The sequence below is a fragment of the Candoia aspera genome, chromosome 1 (genome assembly GCF_035149785.1).
Source record: "Candoia aspera isolate rCanAsp1 chromosome 1, rCanAsp1.hap2, whole genome shotgun sequence".
Classification (NCBI taxonomy): Eukaryota; Metazoa; Chordata; class Lepidosauria; order Squamata; family Boidae; genus Candoia; species Candoia aspera.
Window position 1 is genome coordinate 105,228,839 of NC_086153.1, and position 13,173 is coordinate 105,242,011.

At 37.4% G+C, this 13,173-nt stretch overlaps 1 protein-coding gene across 2 annotated transcripts in view; it reads right to left on the minus strand.

The window, feature by feature from the left end:
• Positions 1-378: 378 nt before the first annotated feature.
• Positions 379-13,173, minus strand: part of FOXO3 (forkhead box O3) — a 137,599-nt gene continuing 124,804 nt past the window's right edge. For both annotated transcript variants that reach the window (XM_063311307.1, XM_063311317.1), the window contains one exon: positions 379-6,699. The gene's annotated coding sequence lies outside the window, so the exon portion shown is untranslated. The remainder of the gene's footprint in view (positions 6,700-13,173) is intronic.

The following is a 13,173-nucleotide window of genomic DNA, read 5'->3' on the forward strand; positions in this document are numbered from 1 at the left end:
TTATCATGTTAGTTCAGCAACCAAAGTGGGATTGGAACCCATTAAGTCTAAATGAGTTTGGCTAAAAAGAGAAAATAAGCACATAAGCGGAAAACTGTAGGTCCTCCTCTTGCTTCACTTGCTAGCTTTCCACATGCAGGAAGTGCATAATTGTAAGTAGTCAAGAGATTAGTTCTTTTCTTCCAGAGAGCTGCATTCTGAAGAGCTACAGTTTCAGTCAGTGTGTATTTTTTTCACTATACAGATTAACCCTAAGAATGATACTAATCTATAAAAACAAATTATGCACTACAAGCAGGAGTTGTTTCTCTTCCCTCTCTCTGAAGAGATCTGGTTTCCACAAACACAAACTAAATAAAAGACAAATGAGTCTATACCTTCAGCATAGAGATCCATTATGCTTTATTTACATGCATCACACTTTATTTTACAAACTAGATTACTGTTGAGAATGGAGTACACAAGGCAATATCTACTAACACCAAGTGGAGTTAAGCTCTGCACCACTATTTCATTTGCAAAAGGGAAAGATTTCCAAATCAAACTGACATCCAATTGTTATGCAGTAAGGTAGTATATTCACCTATGTCAGCATTTGGTTTCAGAAAAGCTTCCTCTAAGTTTATGACAGTGCCAGCTTTCAAATGAAACTGCAAGTAGCTCATACAAAAAGTAAAAATTGTGCACCCCTTCAGAAAGATGGCCATATACTAAGGCAGTGATCGAATATTCTTCCAAAGGATGTGGCTGAACAGTGAAAGAAACAATCCAGACAAGACAGTTGTACAGATACTGTATACATGTTTTGTCCATTCATACAGCCTTTTTTGATTAAAAAAAGTTCCACATGTGAAGCCAAAACGTACAATATATCCCTCATCCCTCCTGATAGCAAGTAAAAGTATCTGGTCCCCTTCCATATCAGCTGGTATTTCTGATATATATAATGTAAAGAATGTAATGAGCGAGATTGGCTGTGGAGCAATTATGTCATTTTCAAGAGCAACATGTTCCATTTTTTTTTCTTAAGATAAAAGATATGATGGGCAGTGGGCTGGTTAACTTATGATTTAGAAAAAGTATTCCTGCAACAGTAAAACAAAGAAGATGCAGTCTAAAAAGAGAATGATATGAGCTATTCAGCAGACAGTTAAAAAGAAATTGCTTGTGTATCTATGCCAACCCTTATTTCAATTTTTAATGGGCTCATCATTCAAGAATTAGGGTGATGGGAGTTAGTTATTTAATTCTATTTTACAAGGACAATCCCACAAATCAATCAAGTCTTAGAATAATGGAGTCTAATTTATGTATGTAAAAAGGAAGCTCCTCAAGAGTGTGATCTCATGTTTAAATGCTTTATAGCACTGGAGTACTCAGAAATGTTCAGAAGTGAAAACTTGTGTGTTAATTGATGGACAGTTGGGATGATAGGTTTGGAAACTCAGTCATTTATGTGGAGCTTTGGGACCACCACAAGCTTAGGGGTTGACATTTGCCTTTTAAAGATGGAGCTTGATTATGGAAAGGGTCCCAGCAACTGTATTAGTTTTCAATGAAAGAAACATGTAATCATTTGGCTTGATGGCCAAATTTAAACTTAGAACAGCACAGTGCAATTCAGAATTCCCATCCAACATGTTTATTGGCTGGCTGGGGAATTCTGGGAGCTGTTGTCCCCAAGACATCTGGAAGGTATCAGGTAGGGGAACATTGTTTGCTCCTTCAGCTTGGACTTTTCCCTTCATGCTCCTCTTTCCTGCACTGTGAGGAGTTAAGCAGGTTTCACTTTCATTGTTGAATGTTTTTATTCATTAGCCACTTTCAGTTTGGTCTGAAAAAAGGGATATATAAATGTAGATTTAAAAATGAATAAATGGTGTGTGTGTGTTCCACTTGATCCCAACTTAAAAACTGATTTATTCCAACCATGCTTATGCAAACAAACAAGGACCAAATTATACAGGATTTTTGGATTTAAAGATATAATGGTAAGCTGTGACTTATTCAACACTGAATGTGAAAGCATCCGTCTCCTGCCCTGGTAGTCAAGAGGAAGAAATGATGACAGCCCACTCCCATAAACCATAACTTAATGCACATGGGAGTAAGCATTTCTGGTCTGGGGGCTGTCTGATTACTTTCTTTCCCCAGTAAGAGTCTCATAGTGTGTGACCTATTGCCATCCGGCCTTGGATGGGCCATACCCAGCCTTGAATCTGTGGTTTAGTGTTATACCTGAACTAGACCAGTATTTGAGGATTTATTGGTTGCTTGCTTTTGCCTAGCGCCTGATTCCTTTAGGCCAATAGAAACACCATACTTATAACTAGGGAAGAAAATTGTGTCAGTCACTGTATGTTTTGTGGCCATTCTCCAGGCAAAAGATAACACAGAAAGCTTAAGGCTATAAGCAGCAATCCACTTGCTAGGAAGGATCCTTGAGAGCAGAATTTTGTGATTGGGTTCCCATTTGGGGATAGTACCTCAGATCTGGAGGTGTTTATATTGTGAGAGGCAGAGGGGACAAACAATAGGAAAAGAAGTGATGTAGAGCAATTGATGGATTTCCATGCAATCACTTTACATTAAAGGTTCCTGTGATTCAGAAAATAACGCAGCATTCCATCTTCAACTCTAGAAAAAAATTCACTTCCCAATCATCGTAGTCAATGGCCTGCTGGTTCCAATGCTGTGAACGTCAATCTAACTCACAGAGAAGGTGATGGTTTGCGAAATAGTTCTATATCCTCTGAGACACTTGTGAGTAAACTTGTACAGGATGAGGCTTAAATTTGCTTTGAACAGGCCCATATTGATTGTAACAACATCTGAATTTCAAAGTACAATTTTTTTTTCCAGAGAAGTGCAGTCTTATTGCAGTTTTCATCAACTGGGATTCTAGGAACTGAGTTTATCCTGTTGAAGCCAATGTTACCAAATTGCCTATAATACCAGTATCCTGGATGAAGTGGTTTGTAATTATGCCATGGTTTTTTTTTCCAGAAGGGTCCTTTGTTACCATCATCATCACTTTAACATGTGCCTGGGATGCCATGACTGTCCCCCAACAGCCTTCTCAAGGAGCTATAAAAATTCATGTCACAGCTGCCTTATATCACATCAAGTCAAGGATTCATATAGGTCAACATTATTTTCCATTGATTGGCAGCATACCCCCAAAAATGCTTTGAGGCAGAACCTGGAACATGTTATATCAATGTCTGTGCCCTATCACTTAGCTCTGGTTCTTCCCCCCTCCCCAATTTGCTTATTGTTTAAATAAAAATATTTAAACATGTACAGATGCTAACTGAGGAGGTGGAGGTTTTCCTATTGAAATGCATATGGGAGCATCCATGAATACAACAGCAGCTTCAATGTTACCAGTAATTGCTTAGTGTTACAAGTGTGCAATCTGATTAATGCATGCTTACTGTGAAGTTTAATACTGGGTTTAATAGGACTTTAATCCTATAAAGCACAGATGAGTCTCAAAGCCTTACTGATATTTATGGCAGGTACTGAAGTTGGTTGAAATCAAGGGGATTCAAAACTTGCATAAACTTGGCCAGGCTGCCAATACAGTTGTTTTAGGTCAATTAATCACCTGCATGGGCATCTGCAGATGGGGGGCAAATGACAAAACAGCTGTGGCAACATCACAGAAAGGTTGTAACTTATGTACTTGTGCAGATGTTGAAATGCAAGTACGTAATCATGGCATTTGTGTGATGATGTCACTGCATATAGGCTGTCATTGTGGCATCACTGCATCCCTGGACACCTGATTAAAATCAGAGCTGAGAAATGAAGAATCTATTCCTTTTTCTGCATCAGCATCCTGATATATTGTATTTTCAAGTATTGAAAGGAAACCCAGTCAAAGTAGAGGAAACCATAAACTTTGTACAGTACCGGATTTTTTTTATGCACAGAGTTTCTGTTGAGAAGATAAGACAGAAACTTGGAAATAAATTGTCTATCACCAAATACATTTCCATTTCAAAGAACAAAATAACAACAAACATCCCAAAATATCATCATTGGCTTAATTCACATATAATGCTGTGCCAGATACTCATATGTAGTAAAGGCATGTGAGCACATTCTGAACTAGCTTTGGTAATAGGTACCTGTAACTGAGTCTCTCAAGATAAGTCAATACCTTTCTTAAAACCCTGGAACAGATGATATTTTTATAATGTATTCCTTTCAGGGAAGCCCTTTCCAATGTGAAGAACAAGCACGCACATTGGTTCTATTTAATTAAAGAAACATGATAAACTATGCCCTGCCATAGACAAATATACCACCTTAATTATTAAAAAAATAGTCTGTATTTATTTGGAAAATGATAAAAATCTTTATAACTAGTTCGAAAGTGTATATTCTATGAGCTAGTTAGAACCACAACAGCACAGAATTGTCATCATTTAAGTTATGAACTGCATGGTGAATTCATGTGTTCATCTAGAGAATAGCGCAGCACGAGGAGGAGGCAGCTACAGTACAGAACAAAACTTTCATCACACGAGGAGCTGTTATTTCACCAATATTACCTCAGAAGTTGGAAAAGAAGGAGCAATATGGGGCCCACCGATGTGTGTGTGTGAATATGCTTGGATGCCTGCAGGTGCACGCGCAGTGAAGGGTGGCTGCTGAGAGGAATCACACCACGCAGGTACATGATTCACGTGCTGGTGGAAACTCATGCACTGGAACTTTGGGTTAAAATGCTAGTCTGTTCTCTTAACAATCATGCATAATGATCTGTTTCTGTACATAATAAAATATATTTATATATTTATATGCATTCTGCTTTTATGCCAAAAAAGTTCTTCATATATCACTTTGGAGAAATATGTATATGTTGTCCTAAGCCAAAGTGTTTTCATACCATTAAAAAAAAATTAAAACGTACCATCAGGTTTTCCCTATTTCTTTCTTGCCTTCTTTGCTCCACTTCACATGAAAAATACCAATAGAAAGTAATTAAACAGGACTTGCACAGCACCATAACTTTCAGTCATTATTACTATATAAATTTACAAAAAGAAATCCCTATAAGCAAAATATATAAAAACTACTTTGTTTTTCAGTGGAATTTATCCAGTTACAATCTACGCTCCTATGAAAAGCTCTCTGCATGGTTCTTCCCTCTCTGTGTCTCCTTCCTAACCACCTTTTTCCAGTTTCCACCATGTGTCACAAGAGGGAAAGAATAAGGAAGAGAAAGACGAATAAATGATTATGAATGAAATAAATCATCCAAGCCTTGGATGTTACAGATACATAAAACTCCATTTTCATGCAATATAGTCATTTTTTTCTTTTAGGTTTTTCTGTTGTTGTTGTTGTTGTTGTTATTATTATTATTAAGAGTAATAATTTGAAAGCAAGCTGTTGCCTTCTATGTGGTTATATTTGGCAAGTGGCAAACAATGCACCTCAGATTGGCCAATTGCTAAGCTGTAGGGGCAAACAAAAAGCAAACATTTACTGCAGCATTTGGGCAAAACTGCCAGCATAACCCTAGGCTAGATTTGATCTGACTGACAACAGGTCAGCTACTGACTCGCAAGGATGAAATGCCCTTTTCCCTCACACCAAATGAACCCTGGTTAGGATGCAACTTTAGTGGTGGCTGATTCTGTGAGGTAAAATCCACCCTCTCTTGGTACCAAAAATAAAAAGAAACACGTACAAGATTAGGAAAATATTTGGTTGGAGAGTTACAGGGATTGGTTCAGAGCCAGTAAGTTAGCTAACCAACCCCCAAATAAAAACACCAAAGCAAACACAAACATTAAGTCATCTCACAAACTACCCCTTGGATTCAACTGGTTGGTTGGTATTCTAAAGATTGCAACAGTCAACAAAGAGTGCAGTGGCATCTTAAAGAGCAACGTTCCATGGACTACAGCCTATGTCATTGCATGCCTGGAACACTATCCTGAAGACAGAAACAAAACGCAGAGGGTATTGATACTTCCTGCATTGCATTTCTCTCTCATCCATTCCCCTCTACCCTTAACCATCTTATCTTAGAATCTGATCCATGCCATACTCAATTTGCTAAGTGTTTAAAGTGCCACCATACTCATCCTTGGTGTTGCTGCAACAGGCTAATACAGCTATTCCTCTGGAAACGGTGGTATTCAAGTGCTGTTGATATTTCAAGCCCAAATGGATTCAGCTTTTCAGTGTGCATATAATATTATGTATTTAATTTTCATGAGGAAATGGCACATTAGAAGGGGCAAGTAAAGCATTTCACGGGGAGCAAAAAAAACCCTCACCCCTTAAGAAGGGCGGGCTGGGGGAAACCCTGAAGAACAAAAGCCAACCCAAAAGCATCCTGCAGCCTGCCGCCATTTTGGAACGCCATATACCGACTGACAAGCACACTACTGTACAGGCTACACAGTGTTCTGAAACAGAATGGTGGCTGAACAAACATATCCTCAAGTTGGTGATGGATCACCTACAGTAAGAAAAGTTTGCATACTTCAAAATCAGTTCAGTTCCAGACAAGCCGGTTCTTTCCTCAAGTTCTGGGGCTCGCTAACAGTCTGTTTCAATAGGAAAAAAAAATGCAGGATTCACAAATGCTGTAAACGATATCCCTGTCTCTGCTGACAGTTGATTTTGGCAAGGATTTTTTTTTTTCTTTAGGATTCATGTTGGATGAAGGGCCTGGAAGAAAAAAGGACAAAACAAAATGAAGTTAGTCAATACCCACAAACCGTTGAGAAAGGCAAACACACCTAAGCATGAGCTGCTAGAAATTTTCAAATCATCTTGGGGAAACCTGCATTTGTTATTTTGCAGGTATCTTTTAAGCTAGTGTAAAAGCAAAGAGAGTGACAATGTGTAAGTGCAACACGAGGCTGCCTATTATATCCTTGCTCTGGGATTGTGATTTTCACAGTAATTAGGAAATCTACTAATCTACCAGAGTTCTACTAACAATAACATAATGTTTCTATTTGAAAGGTTCCTAGCAAATGAACTGAGTTATGCAAATTGTAATACATAATATTCTTTATCAGCTATGTTTCTGGCAATATAAGCATTTAATAAGTAGTTTCAGACATTGCACAATTATATATAGTTCTGTTTTTCACACTTCAGCCACCATAGCTATACCTTAAATACTAAGGGCATACCTTCAGGAACGACAACTACTTTCAAATGCATTATTTAAGAATTCTGGCAGACAAGCTTGGAGATCAAACTTCATTATTACATTTTTCAAATTTTTCTATTACATTTAAGAATAATTTGTTATAAAATCAAACTTAGGCATCAAAGTGTTGGGCTGATTAACAAGAATCCTGTTTAGTATATGGTGAATATTTATTCACCCATGTAAAGCAGTATGAGGATGCATCTGTTAATTCTTTCAGTCTTATGTAACTTATCTTATCCTAGAGCAGCAAATTAGCCACGTTCATTCACATTTTGGGGGAAATCCTTTGAAGCTTCAGTCCATTAATTTCTGCCTCATCACAGAGAATAAATCTCTTTCACCTCTCCAGAATCCACCAATATCATTTGACTGTCTGGGCTTCATCTGTTACTCTCTTGCATCAAAAAGGCAGAGCAAAATTGATAGTTTTGATCCCTTTCTGGATGCTGACTAGGAGAGATTCTAAGGAGCAACTATCGCCGCACAGAATTTGCAGGTGAAAGAATTCACTGGTACCTGCTCTCCTCCATTAGCTTGGGGGTGGATGAGAGAGTGGGAAGCCCACCCTCTCAAAATGAGAGGTGCTTCATTTCTGGGAAGGGCAAATAATGGGTCGGTTTAGGGAGGCAGATCTGCTTCTTCCTTAACAGGTACCTATATTCTATCTGTATCTATAGTATGAAGTGGTAGCTTTCTTGACCAGCTTGCTCCGCAGCAGTTCTCATTTTCTTGGCCAAGGTAAAGCAGTTCGAGAAAGGACATGTTGAAATACCATGCAGCTCACACAAACGTTGATGGTACAACTGCCAGCCGACCAATGAAGTGATACATTTTCTTCCCACTCCTAGAGACAAGGAAGGGGAAGTAGGAAGGAAACAAGCTGCTATTTGATATGCTATATGAGTAATAGTGGAAAAGACAAGGAACCTTCCTTGCCTCCTACCAGTTTTTTCTTGCCGTTTTTCTAAAAATGGGGAAACTGTTGTCCTCTGAATTGCTTGCTGTGAATAAATTGGGAAATGAAATCATTTTCAATAGCTGTTGCAAGAATCTCTGCATTTCTGTTTGCTTTTCACTTATTTACCGCACTCCTGAACCTCATATGTGAGGTTGGGATGTTACAGATGCAATATTATAGACAGAAATTTTGTACCATCTCAGATACAATACTTCTCAATAGCATTAGTCCGCAGTGGTGCTACCTGATGATCCTTTAACTGGATATTCTATTATTTCCAATTGAAAGATCTTCAGGTAGATCACTGGGAAAGACTGTCTGAAACCCTGGAAGCTCACTTTCAACTGAACTTGAGTCTTCTGTGTACAATGTATAGGCTTTATGTCTGATTCACAGTACCTCCATTACAGTGGGAGAGATTCAATGTCACCCTTTGGGTTGGATTCTAAGATAAGTTCATTCAAGCACATTTAAGAAAAAACATTTCCCATGCCCTCCTTGCTAATCCAAAACCTCACTGGACAATATTGCAGCTTTCTAGCTGAACAATGTGAGAATGGGGCTTAGGGGCCTAAGAAGAAACAGGCAGCATTGCTTCCTAAAGTATCCTTAAATTTACATTTAGAACTTACGTGCAATTTGGGGCTAATTCTCCTGAACTTTCAAGAAAGCTTAGGAAATGCGAATCAAACAATTTATTTCTATGAGCTTCCTAAAGTATATTTAGCTTAGGGATCTAAACCATTATGACTGAATATTGTAGATTTAATGTTAAACCAGGACAGTTCTTTTTTATGCAAGTGTAAAATTTGGGTGATTTTATACATGGTACCTGCAGCAAGATTATTATATGCACAGCGATGGAGAAATATTGAAATATCCACAACAAAGGAATGGATTGTGAAGATGGCAGAATTAGCAGAAATGGCAAAACAAAGTCAGGGACAAAATATTAAGTACTTTTATAAAAGACTGGAAACCTTTTATAGACTTTTTGCTGAAAATGGGAAAAAGTGAAATAGTGATTTCTGGATTTGATGATGGAAAAAGGAATGAATAAGGGGCTGAAGGGACTATTATAATGTGAAAGAGGGAGGAGGGATAATGAGTTTGTAACTGGTCAGAAGTTGCTTCTTTAATTATTTTTTTTCCTTTAACTGTATTGTTCTCTGCATGTTTTCTTCTCTCTTTTTCTCTCTTTGTATATTTTTGTATTTGTCTTTTATCTATGTAAAAACTCTCAATAAAAATTATAGTAAAAAAAACCAAGTATAAGATTTGGGGAAGGATATATGACATTATTCACAATCTCAGGCTTGAAGCCAATACCAATATTGAACAGCATGGTCTTCAGTAAGGTTACCAGAAGACTAACCAGAAGACCAACTGTAATTTTCATTAAACTCCAAGTACCTGTGTGTGTACACACACTTACATTGACAATAATGCCCTATGCAGGGGAATCATTCAACAAAACATGCATATAATATGAAAGTCATTGCTCAGAGAATCTACCACTATTGTAATTCTAAGCAGATTGTCAGAATGAGGTGGCAAAAGCAATGGCCAAAAGATTTTCTAGTTGGTTTGTTAAGAGTCTTGGTGAATTAATACTTTCCCCATAGCCATCAGCTTCTACTTCTATTCTGTACTATTCAATAATGCAAAGCTCTGCTGCCTTCTGTACCAACAGCTGTACCCTGTCTCTATCTCTTAACTTACAAGGCTCCTTCCCAAGTATCAGGCATCCCCTGTTGTCTTTGTGCACTTTCTTTTGTTCTCAGGTCCAAAAGACCTAAAAGACAATTACAAAGGTGGGGCTGGTTTACAGGATCATTTCACATAGGGCGACTTGATCAGAGGTCATATGAACTGAACAGAAAAGAGAATCTTTTACGTGTTTGGTTTTATAATGAGTTTAAAAAACAAACCTGAAAAACAGAAGTGGCTACCAAACTGTAGTTCCCCATCTTGCTTACTCCAACCCAATCCAGTGGTGTAAAACAGTGCTCTGGTTAGTCCATATTTATACTGCTTGACCTCAAAAGCTATTTTAGAAATAATAATCTAAATTCATTCCATCACTGTTCACTTGGAATTAAATCTCTGAGGTTCTGATCTCAACCAAAGTGGCAAAGAGAGAAACCTTAAAATATTAGCTCATGTAGATCAGTACCCCATTTAGTTACCACAGGTGTTAATTACAATGTGCTGGAAGTTACAGTAGTTCAAAATGGAAAGGTGATGCACTAATGTTTTCCAAGTGAAGGGAATAGTAAATGTACTGCAAGTAAAACTGAGTTTCAGCCCACCAACAGGAAAGTCCTAACACTTTATGCTATATAAATTCTTAGAAAAAGGTGATCTTGTGCACAGAAAGATCACAGTGTATGCCATAAAACCTAGGAAGAACTAATGAAGTACAATAGTGACCTTTCCCACCATTTTCAGGGATAACACAGGTTATCCATTAAATAAGTTGTGCTCAATCCACAAATTACTTCTATTGATTTATATGCTAGTTTATCTGATTTATGGCTCTCACTAGAATGTTGTAATATTAATACCGATCACTTTAGAGCAGCTCTACTGCATAGTTCATTGTTTTACTGTCTAAAGATTACTGATATGGTTGAATGATATATATGGATTCCATCAGCTGATAGGATAGAGTATAGGACATACAGTATATAAGAACAATAATTTAGAGGAATTCTACTTCCATAGCTTGTAAATGTTACGCTGAACATAGATATATGTCAATTTCATAGGTAAGGAACCAGTTTTCCACTAATAGTTTAAAACAAGACATCAGTATTTTTCCAAACAGTCCTTTAAAGAGCATGTTCATGATATAAGAATAGTTTAATTTTCTGCTGTAGTATTATGCTGTTATGGAATAATTGGTTTCATACTCAGCTATGGAACTATCTGAATGCCTTAGGCAAGCCAGTCTCTTCCAGCTTCAGTTCCCCTTACATTAAATGTATGTATGTATGTATGTATGTATGTGTGTAATTTATAGGGATGTGCTGAGTAAGAGCAACTGCAAACTACTTTGCATAACGTCCTAATTCATAACATAGGAAAAGTGGACATTTGTTGAAAAGAAAACAAGGAAAAATCTTATTAGCCCAATTCAAAGATTGCAAGTTAATCTATAAAGGTTCTACAGATCTGAGCAGTGATAACTGCATGAAGAGAGATAGTGACTGGGTAAATCTTGTAGTCTAAGTAAGAGAGTGTTTCATTTGACATGACCCATTCAAAATGCACAAATAGTAATGAAAACAGGCTACAGAATTAGCCTTTATATGTTCCAATTTGTCATTCCAGAGAATAATCAGGCACTCCTTTTTGCTATATGCATTCCCAGCATTGTTTTTCTTCCTGTTGTCTGGGGAAGCATACATCTTTATTATGGTTATCATGAAAGCAATTCTTCCTGTCATGAAGAACTCTCATTTGCTAATGTTGTTAAATGAATCTGACAGGTCAGAAAGCCAAGACAAATCATTTAAAAGGAGCCAACACTGTTGTGATGTGTCATAGGACATACAAAGCCCCCAAGATGCTTAATAATAGACAGCTTAAGAGGGAAAGTGTAATAAAAGATTCTCCCGTAAATCAAACCCCTTCAGTCCTCCTCAAATTCAATTACTTCTCCATGAAGATTAGAAAAACATTATTTTAAACAAAGAGTAGACAGAAAACTAGAAAGACTGGAAGATGCCAAATAAAAAAGAATAAAGATTATTTACACTAAGCATACACTAAATCCTATGTTATCTTTGCATAGTAGAGGTCAGTCTAGCAAGGTATAGAATGGAGGATATTTGCAAAATACATTTCAGTGTAGGTCTGCAGCTAGCATAGCATACTAATTACAAACTGTATTCAATAGCAAGCAATACAGGTCTATGGGATGGATTTTCAAATGTCACACGGAGCTCCCAAGCCAAAGAAACATTAGCTAGATTCATACATTCTGCCGAGCCACAACCAAACTACTATGTGGCTTAGTGTTATATGTGAACCTAAGCAACTTAGGCAAAGATCATTCAGCTACCAATTCCTACTCTTCTTTAGGATCTAAGGGCAAAAAGTTCAAAAGCAAATTAAAAATGGAAGTAATGGCAATGACAATTTTTTTACGGGTGGGTCAAAGAGCTATATAATAAGGATTTCTCCAGGGACTCCAAGCAGGCATGATGTATGTACTGTAACTTAGAGCAAATGAAGTATTTAATTTGTGAAATATACCAATTCAACTATTCCAAATTTAAAAATTGGATGTATTTCAATTCATTCAGGAAGAATTCTCATTACTGTATTAATCCATGATAAGGCTACACTTAGTTTTCTGTTTGTGCAATGCTTCTTTATGAATACAGTGATCCAGTAATTTCCAACTCAGTGCTTGCACTCATACAATTGGGCAAAGCATAATTCTTCAATTCCTGGCCCCTTTGGTGAGCAGGCAAAGCTAATGAGCAGTGGCTCCATCATCCATGAACTCCTAGGGTATCATGAGCCAGGATGCTGGATTGTTCCAAATTCCTGATTCAGAAGTAACAAACCTTAGATGGAATAATCCAAGGTTTGTTATTCCTATTCACAGAATGAACTTCTGAGCATGATCAGAAAAGCATGCAGCTGCTTGGTCACTAGTAACAAATGGCCATACAAAAGTAGTCAGCACCTTTCAATCAACCTGAGCTGAAAACTGAATTAAAATGGAACAATTTAGAGTAGAATTGTTATGGTCACATCCAGAAGACATTGCTGTTATCTTTATGACATGCAAGGATTTAGTTGTTGCCCTTCCCACCTCCTCTAGCATACCAAATTACCATAAATAGAATCCTGTATGGAAGAATGAAGCAACAAGCACAGGGCATTCATTCTTTTTTAGCAGCTGAGTTAATTAAAATCATGGCAATCATTTCCAGGAAAGTCCAGTATTAGTCCTTGTTTTGCTGTACTTTGCTGACTTGTAAAATAGCAGTCTTACAGGCTT